This window comes from Euphorbia lathyris, chromosome 4, assembly GCF_963576675.1.
Source record: "Euphorbia lathyris chromosome 4, ddEupLath1.1, whole genome shotgun sequence".
In the NCBI taxonomy this organism is placed as follows: domain Eukaryota; kingdom Viridiplantae; phylum Streptophyta; class Magnoliopsida; order Malpighiales; family Euphorbiaceae; genus Euphorbia; species Euphorbia lathyris.
In genome coordinates, this window is record NC_088913.1 from 86,834,592 (window position 1) to 86,844,839 (window position 10,248).

General features: G+C 33.0%; 1 long non-coding RNA gene across 1 annotated transcript; it reads right to left on the reverse strand.

Annotated features, from left to right (window-relative positions):
• Positions 1-2,869: 2,869 nt before the first annotated feature.
• Positions 2,870-4,010, reverse strand: LOC136226404 (uncharacterized). Its single transcript, XR_010687716.1, has 3 exons — positions 3,969-4,010; positions 3,649-3,736; positions 2,870-2,908 (listed from the first exon to the last, which is right to left on the reverse strand). It is a non-coding gene; the product is annotated as an uncharacterized lncRNA (long non-coding RNA).
• Between the last annotated feature and the right edge of the window lie 6,238 nt (positions 4,011-10,248).

Below are 10,248 nucleotides of genomic sequence, written 5' to 3' on the forward strand. Positions count from 1 at the left end.
TTCAGATGACGGTTAAAAACCGTCATCCCGCAAGATATAAATCTTTTACAGGGCTCGCTACCATCTGATGGTACTTCAGACGACGGTCGCGCTCTGTCATCCGTAATAGCTTCACATGACAACGATCAAATAGCGACCTGTCATCTGACCACTAATTATATGAGTTTATCTAATAACAATTGTTATCGAATATATGTTCTCATGACACTATTTTTAAATAATATGTCAAAATATCAAGTTAAAATGAAACTATTATGTAAATGTTATGACATTTTTTATTTTCCTGACTGTCGTTGTAATATAATTCACATGACATAATTTGTATTAAATCCTTTTGTTGGAACGTAATTAATGTTATATTTTCTTATAAGAATTTTGTCATTGTTTTTTTTTTACCTTTTTCATGAACCTATATAAATAACCAAAGTTTCTTGTAAATAATGTGCAAATAACCTTTATATATAACAATAAACTTGTACATATCTGAAGATCACAATCCTAACCAAAGGTTTGTCATTACAAAGCTAACATTTAACTATAAAGAAGCCTAAAAACCTAAACCTTGAATCCCAAGACTTGTTATGCCCGTTCTTTGCAAGTTTTCTTCCATCCATTTGCTCACTGCAATATAAAATACACAAGTTAATTGAATGTTGATCTTCAAAGTATAAATATAGAAAATGAAAAGAGAAAATGAGTACAGACATCTACGTATTCCCCTATTTCACTTTCAATATGATCCTCCAATTTACAGTGAGGTTTTCTGTTAATTTATAAATTACAGATGCCATAGGGTAAACATAATAACTATTAGGCTTTTCTCTACTCAACCAGACTACATCAGAAGTAAGAGCAACCACATTTAGCGGAAAGCACTTATCAGATATCAACTAAGCACCTTACGAAGCTCATCAATCAATGACGCTCGGTTTGATGGCTCCACCTGCATTACATTTAAGCATTAGGGGTGTCAAAATGAGTTGGTAATTTAAGTGATTTAGATCTTTCATGTCAAGGTTAGATAAGTTATGTGAGGTAAACAAAACCAGATAAATGGAGGAAATGGTCTGCCTGTGGAGGAGAGAGGCTAATTGTCTTCACTACAAATTATGCAGAAAAGCTTGATCATGCTCTCATAAGAAGGGGCGGGATGGATAAGCACATTGAGCTTTCTTATTGCAGTTTTGAGGCATTCAAAGTGCTAGCTATGAATTACTTAAAAATCGATTCACATGCTATATTTGATACAATTGAAGGGCTACTGAAGGAGACTAACTAAGATCACACCTACGGATGTTGCAGAAAACCTGATGCCAAAGTCTCCAATAGATAATGCAGACAAGTGTCTTTCCAACTTGATTCAGGCCCTTGAGGAAGCAAAAGATGCACAAGCTCTGAGGGAAGACAAAGAGAAAGCTGAGAAAGAAGCAAACAGAGGAAAACTGATAAATTGAAGTGAAGTGTCAAACTGATAAATTATGCCAAACTCAAGCATCAAGCTGATAAATTATTCCAAATACATAGGTTAATTACACTCATTATCCTCCAAATACACTGTGCATGAGCTATCAACTTAAGTCACAACACAACAAACACTAAAAAAAGACAGTCATACACTGTGAACACACCACAAGTTTAATGGACTTGTAAGAATTAAGCTCCACAAAATGACATCCAACAAGAATAATAAGCTACTATAATTATCATTACTTTATATTTAATAGCATTCTAGTTACACAAAATATTATGTCCAAACTTCAATCAGTGAAAGGACATTATAAACTTTGCAAATACCTTCATGTTGACTTTTATCATGCATCATTTTGTTTCAAGCAAACATTTCGAGTCAATTTGATTGAACAGCAGCAATTACAAACCCATATTCATCCATTATACACCCAATTGATCACATGTAAACCTAAGCAAAAGAGCTTAAGTAATGGTGTTAGTCCCCATGCTATTATCTCCAATTAAGGAGGAGTAAAATCGGGTAATTGTCTCTTAAGTACCAATCCCATTTGATTGTGGAAATTTTCAAAGATTCGGAATTTATTAATTTTTGTTTTGTAAGATCATAATTGATAAACACTTCAACATCCACTAGCAGTTGTGTATGGCTGTCAATAATAATAATAATAATAATAATAATAATAATATGGAATTGAGATACGAAATCTTTAATATCCACATCAAGCAATCATTTACTTGAACCATGAGTTATATAACTCAGTTTACAGTCAATGAGTTTGTCATGTTTATACGTGGATATACTTCAACATCTACTAGCAATTACGTGTCTCGTTCCGTTATCGAGACCTAAGTTGGTACTTTTTTAAACGTTAAGCCTATATCGATACTATTTTTATACGTGGAGATACTTTCTCAAAAACCATAGACCTATTTTGATATCTTATCCCTAAAAAAAATATAAACTAGCTAAAAATAAACAACCTGAAATAGATATTGAAGCAAGCAAAAGCAAAAAAGAAGAGACTATCAAGAGCAAAAATTGCTCTTCAGCAATGAACATGATCCAATTGCTGGCTAAAAAATAAACAACCTGATCGCTTGTTCAAAACTGAAAACCTTGCCAGTTACTTTCCTCTTTAAAACATGTAGCACATCCACCAATCAATGATGATAATGGCAGTTGCCTTCATGTCAGTGGCTATTATTCGTTCACATTTTTTCTACGTATATTCCTAAGTGTTTAAGGAAAGAACCGTAAAACAATTGGTTCTTCAGAAAATATTAACCAGAACATGAAAGCTCAAAAGTATTTTCTCATATGTAGTAGGAGAATAACTCATAGCTTTTTCCATAAAAACAGAAGATGTAGCTCCTTTCCACTTAGGACTTCCTGATGCGCCCAATATTGAATCCACAACACAGTGCAACAACACATCTCCTGCAAACAAATTCAACTTCAGAATTAAATATGATGTTGAAAATAATTAAATAAGAATCCATCAGAGAGAGATAGGATTCTCTCTATTAATATCATCATTACCTTATTTATTTACTTCGCTACAAATTACGTTAACTCCTTCCCATTGTCTACATACCATACTAGTAACACCCTAACACCTATTACTTAATGATATCAGTTCTATTTATCTCAACTAATACTTATCCTTTCCTATTTATTTTAAATCACCACATAGTTTTACATTCATGTTCACCAATACCTCAGTTGTTAAATTAATGAAGTGTTTCAAAGTTAATCTAAAGGCTAAACCTTTTGACATTAAACCTTTTGGACACTCTGTTCTATCCCAACTTAGAAAACTTCAACACTATCTGAGATTCAATTTCTACAGGTTTTCAAAATATAAACGTCTAATACAGGAAAATCTCAACAATAGCTCAATCTAGCCCAATCAAAACTTCCCTATACATATTTATTAATCAAAATAATACAATGAAAAGGCATAGAACAAGTCTTTTAAAAATAAGAGAAAAAATAACAAAACTTAGTCGTTACACAGGAGGATCATGCAGATCCAGTAGAGCATCATAGGTGGTCGAGCCTCCACTGCATATAAGATCATAAACCTTAACAAACATTTCTGATGTCCATGAAAGAGGTGATAAAAAAGCTTAGTTTTACAAAGTGAACAGAAAACCCTAAGGGGGAAACATACTTACAATGGAGACTCAACAGCAACATGATGTCTTCTTTGAGCTCAGGCGACTCCGATCTATATATGATAGTTCAGGCAATTCCTCGTGGCACCTATTGATAGAGTTGGAATAACAATAGTTCTCAACAAGATTTGAGAGAGTGAGAGAAAGAGACAGAAAAGAGGAATTAGTAAGATAAAAAAGATCTCTATTATTCATAACCACAAAACATACCTAATCAAAATTATATATTCAATTCAAGGATCATGACCAAGTCTGAGCTCCAAATCTAACTCATCATCTTCTCTTAATATCCAAATTATATATTCAATTCAAGGAATTACCTGCACTATGCGGTCGAAGTACAGAGTCAACTGCAACCCATCTTAAACCCAGAACTGGATCTGCAGATTTCAGTCTTCAAATGTTCAAAACCTCCTTAAGTTGGTCTCGATTTAGTGTTCCTGCTAACAAAAATTTATCCTTCAAAACCAAGTTCAAACAAGAACCCTAGAAGTTAAAAAAATCACCCAAATCATAAACATAGATAAACTGGAAAATTAAATTACCTCAACCCCGTACTTAATTTATTTTCGTATACCGATGACAGTCATTTATCCGCAGTGTCGTCTGATGGTTAAGTGACTTTTCCATCAAAATCGTGTTCTTTTGGGATGACATAAGCGGGTAATCGTAACATCATCTAAGAATCGAGGACATTTTTAATTACGCCGTCAGATGACATAGAGTTAAAATACTGTCACGAAAACTATTCAGACGACACGAAAACAAATGTCTATCATCTACATTGTGTCATGTGAAAGGGAAAATGGCATAGTGCATCCAAAGAACTTTTCATGACTATCGCACACCCACTCGGCCTGCAATGTTCAATATTTATTAGCAAGACGAGTTCATGATTCACTAACAATGGTGTTTGGAGTGATCTCTGTTATGTATTGGTGCTCAATTATTGGTGCTCAATTAGTATTTTGTAAGTGCATTGCAGGAAAAAATGCAATGCACACAATTTCATGGTGTTTTCCAGTATTTTTAGTAACTAGTTTGTGCTTGATCCACCGTCCCCTCTCTTTATTTGTCCTTGATTATTGAAGTCTACATTACATGAAACGCATATGCATAGTATATTTAAAAATTGATATTTAAAAAAAATAAGGAAAAAATGTGCAGAAATGTAATAATAAAAATATAAGAGTATATTTATAAATTATTAAAATTCTAAAGATATAAGTCTAAATTGTTTTATTTGTATTGAAATAATTACTTACAAGTGATATATAAAGAGATTTATTATTACTATTCTTAAAACTTGTAGAAGATGATAAAGATAATATTAGAGATATTTATTATTACAGAGTAAAGCTTGAAAGTCCATCAAAAAGCTATCAATTGTAGCACAACAATTTGGAAGTGCTAGAGTAGAGATGAAAATTTTCCTTTAATATATAATTAGCTAATTTTGCCTATAACAAGTCAAAAATTGGTTTAGAAGTGCCTAGTACAAATTTGATTTTTCACAAATACGAATTTAGCTATAACAAAATCATTTAAGTCCAAATAATCTTTTGAATATGCATGTTGTATATAAAGAGAAATATGATATGCTTGAATTTGGTGTGGTGTGGATGATGAAAGAGACATGATGTAAAGACCATTTTCATGCTTTTCTTGATGTATCACCTTCTTGCTATTTAAATCCTTCAAATCAAAGTGATTAGCAAAGAATTCAATGGGTATAAGATTAGAACGAGTTACAGATGACACATACAATAAATTATTCACATGTGGAACATGTAAAATATTACCGAACTTAAAGGAAGAATTAGAAACTTGAAATGTAGATGAACCGACATGTGATATGGGAATAGATTTTCCATTACATATGTTAACTTCTTTATGAAGGGAAATAGGCAAACGTTTGGCAGCAGAAATATAAATTTTTTAACCTATTTCCTTTAAACCAAGAACCGTTAATCTTTATTTCATATAAAGAGGGATAGAAAGAAATACCTTTTGATGAACTATCTACTGTTGCAAGCGAAGTGCCCTCAACTCTTAATCCGAGTTCACGAGCACAAAACAAAACACAAATCAAAACGATGTTAGGACTCAACCGAATAATAGCAATCAAAATAGATTGTCTTTAATTAATCAACACAAGATCAAGGAGTAAAAGGAAAGAGATGAAATCGATTGATTCGGAAGCAAGTGGTGAAAGACGATCCACTACGGTAGGGGTCGAAATTCTCTCTCTCCGGGATAGGAAGCTTGGCCGAAATTTACAACTAGAGGGGGTTAATATAGCCTCTTCCATCTAAATCCTAGTCAGATAGAATTAGGTTACTGAAATAAGAGTTCTATTCAGAATAATACTCTTATTGTTATTATCTATAACCATATCTAAATATAAAGATAATAATAACTTATTAATAGGATAATAATTAGAAGCAATTTAATCTTAATAAACCTTCTAACTTATTTATCCTATAATTAATTTAATCCATAATCACAATCTAATTATAATTGTTTAAAATTAAATTAATTCTTTATGTGTCACAACACGTAGAAATCGCCCCCTCTATTACTGGGCCTTAGTGGACTCAGTTGGGCTTCCGTCAATTAATTAACATCTGTTTCTCTTTTGGGTTCCAAGTCTTATGTATGACCCATTAGGTTCTTATTGCTTCTAGCCGTATACAACCAATAAATTAATTTCTCAAAATTACATGCAATCTTTGTATAACGGAATGAGTACACGAACTATGATTGGCAGATCCGAAACATTCCCCCAGAGCTATAAGAAGACAGGTTGATTCCGTCATTGACCTTTCCGTATTAGTTACAGTATAATTCGATCCTTTATCAACTACATCCTTGAACAGAATCTCATGACTATGGATAATGTCAAGTCACATATAGCAAGACGTTCGTTTTACTTGTACAGGCCTAGTTAACTCCAATTAGATAGGTTAAGTGAAATCTACATTTCAAGTCTTAAGCTATCACCTTGCAAGGATTTAGAGTCAAGTCTTCCACAAGCGATCCTTGGACGTATCTCCCATTTATCAAGAGTGACAAATGCTCAATCTAATATTAACTATCCTGCAATTACTTCCTGCGATATCCAACGTCTGCCGTACATACCCCAGAGTCATCCATGTTCTGGATCGTGTTACAACAGGATCAAAGCATCACATTCCATAATCCAGAATCACTAATTAACATTCCTTTGAGTCTTAGAATTACTTATACATATTAATACCAATGAGATGAATAAATGAAAAGGATAAATCTACCCATCATGTTATCTCAAGTCGGGCCCCCATTCCTAATGAACCCTTTCATTGGATCCATGTAACTGTCCAGATATTTGCATATCTGAAGCTTGTGAGATCAGCTCTCTGTCTCGATAGAAAACATTGTTACATGCAAGTCTTAACAGTGTTATATGTCAATCCCTATTCAAAACATATAACTTGACTTGGGGTGGTTTTAAGTTGATTAGTTTATTATAATGTTTTGTCTCACTTCATGCTTGTATGAACACTTTATAATCACTTTAAATAAACTTAGGGATTTCCTTTTATTAGACTTATTTAGTTCTTTAAAAGAGGTTGCCTTTATACAGTTAGGAAACCATATCCTATTAAAACAAATGACATAAAAACAATTCATTTACAGTAGGCTTACATCCTGGAACAATTGTCTATAGCACACTAAACCCCAACACTTTAGGCTTTTCATATTCTGAATGAACATGTAAATTTCCAAAATCAAAAGTTAGGTGATGAGTCATGCCAAAATCAACCAACCAGTCAGTGGAATTATTGTTGGATGCGGTAGCAAAGTTGGATGAAGGTCGATTGTAATTTATGTTAAATTTGGGTGAAGGGAACTGTTTAGACATATGACTGTTGCAATTATGGTAGGTGATAGTAGAAACATCTAGAGAAGTTGATCTAGAAGTTAGTGTTATGCTAACATGAAAACTACCACATCCATGACCTCGGCCTCGGTGCTCGCTGCACACAGTGTAGTTTACCAAAGGAGAAAAATTAGATTCAATATTTTCTTTAGATAATTGTCTTTTCTCACTAAGAATGAGACTGTTGGTTATTTACGAAAAAATATGAAAGAAATAATAAGAAAAATTATGCTAAAGAATTTATTGAATTTATCAATATTTTGCACACTTGAAAATGTAAAGATCTATGGTCTTTTTAAAAGGTTTATAATGCAACAAGAAAAGAGATTCTAAAGGAACAATAAAATCTCACTAACAAAAATAAAATATTTATTGTCTGGATTGAGTAAACTAGACTTAGTAAAAAAATAACTTTGAATCAAAAATAAAATCTCAATATTCTATCCCGATTCAAAGTTTTTTTTACATATGTTGTACTTCACATCATCATCATCTTGTAATTGGAGCATTTCTCCCAGCAAATGGTTTCTCGGTGCACTTCTGTCCACCTAAAATTATTGGAGCACTTCTTTCCAACATTAAAATCTTATAATTCTTCATCAACAACATTATTGATATTTTCTTATATTTTATTATTTCTGCAATTCATTTGAACTTGCCCAAAATTTCTTGCATGAAACAATGAGGCTTCCCCTTGTGCCAATAGTCTTTTTTTTCGTGACCAAGCTTCTCACAATGACCATACTGAGAAATTTTCATTTTTCCAGAATTAATTAATTCAGATAAAGTCAATTTACTTATATTTCTTGAATCTTCAAGAGATGATGATTTTGCCTCAAACATTTCAAGCAAGCTCACAAACAATTTTTCTACAATTCTACTGTCTGGTAGATCTTCTCCCATGAGCCAAATTTTGTTCACCATCGCCATCAACTTGTCATAATACTCATGAATCGACTCTTTTTCATTCATACTTAGAGTATCGAATTCTCTTTTGAGATCAAGACTTGCATCCTCCTTATTCTTTCATTGCCTTGATAAAGTTCTTTCAATTTATCCCAGGCCTCTTTTCCAGTTTCACAAATCATGATTCTTATGAAAATTGATTCTGAGACACCAACATGAATTATTGATAAATCTCTTGGGAAATTTGTTGATTTATCTTCACGTGCTCTTATTTGATTTAGGGTTGGATTGTTTTCGAGAGGTGGTATTTACCTCTCAGATTCAACCCACTGCCATAAACCTGAAACTCTCAAATGAGCTTTCATTTTGGCAGTCCAAATTTGCTAATTTTCGCAGTTAAAAATTGAAGGAGAAAGAATGGATCAGTGATTGGAAGCTATGGTTAGGTTTTCTTTTAAATACGCATAGATTCCTTAAAGATCAATGAAGCTCTAATAATGATTGTTGGTTTTTCAAGAAAAACTATGAAAGAAATAATAAGAAAATGGTGCAAAACAATTTACTAATATTTTGCACACTTGAAAAAGTACAGATCTATGACCTTTTTAAAGGTTTATAATGCAACAAGAAAATAGATTTTTAAGCAACAATAAAATCCCACTAATAAAAATAAAATATTTATTTTTTGGAACCAATAAACTAGACTTAGTCAAACAAAGAACTTTGAATCAAAAATCAAATCTCAACTGAGACAAAGTAAATCATCAAATGTAACAGTTTCAAGACATGCTTCAAAACCACGATCAAACAATCTATATGTCGAGCCAAGTCCATCAAGTACTGCTTCTATAAGATCTTCATCACTAGATTTTGTAGATAAGCAATTAACTTAGCATCCTCAAGATATGAAGAGATGTTGCCATTCTCTCTTTTTAGATTGTGAAGAAGATATTTGAGTTTCTGAATTTAAGACATAGAACAAGCAGAATAAGCCTTTTCAAATTTTTGCTAGGAAAGCTTAGCAATATCAGCAGTAATAATTGAAGAAGAACATATTATATTGAACAGGATGAAACAATCCAGCTCAGAACTTCTTGATCAAGTTTTTCCCATATGGCAACCAATTTACAACTTTGGAAGGCAAAGATTTAAGAGGAGCAGTTTCTGTTAGACATCCCACATTGCTAAATGAGGAAGCTATATAGCTCCTTAAATATGTGAGGCAATCCTTACCCTTTGAGGTACTTTTTGGGGTGAGTTAGGCATTTGTTTACATGGTATCAGACCCATGGTTCAATGTTGGGGCTCCCGCTGATATTGGGCGTGAGGGGGGCGTGTTAGACATCCCACATTGCTAAATGAGAAAGCTATATGGCTCCTTAAATATGTGAGGCAATCCTTACCCTTGAGGTACATTTTGGGGTGAGTTAGGCCTTTGCTTACAGTTTCGTCAGTGTGAAATGCCAATTTCCATCCTTTCAACATTAGCGTTCTTTAAATTTTCCACGAGAAATAATTGATTCCAGTGAGTTTCATTGACAAGTGATGTTGAAATATTGAGTTAAAAGAGATAGAGTGATGATGGGGGAGGTGTTGGTCGAGCCGATCAGTGAGCTATCATTGTTGGCCATATTTGAAGCTCAAATATTCAGTCATAGGGTGAAGAAAATAGAGGAGGTGCTAGATGTAATCAGTATTTTGATTGGAGTGCTTCGTTTTAGATGACCTTTGCTAATTTGTTGTATGTGGGAGTTCTTTCTTTTTAATATAAG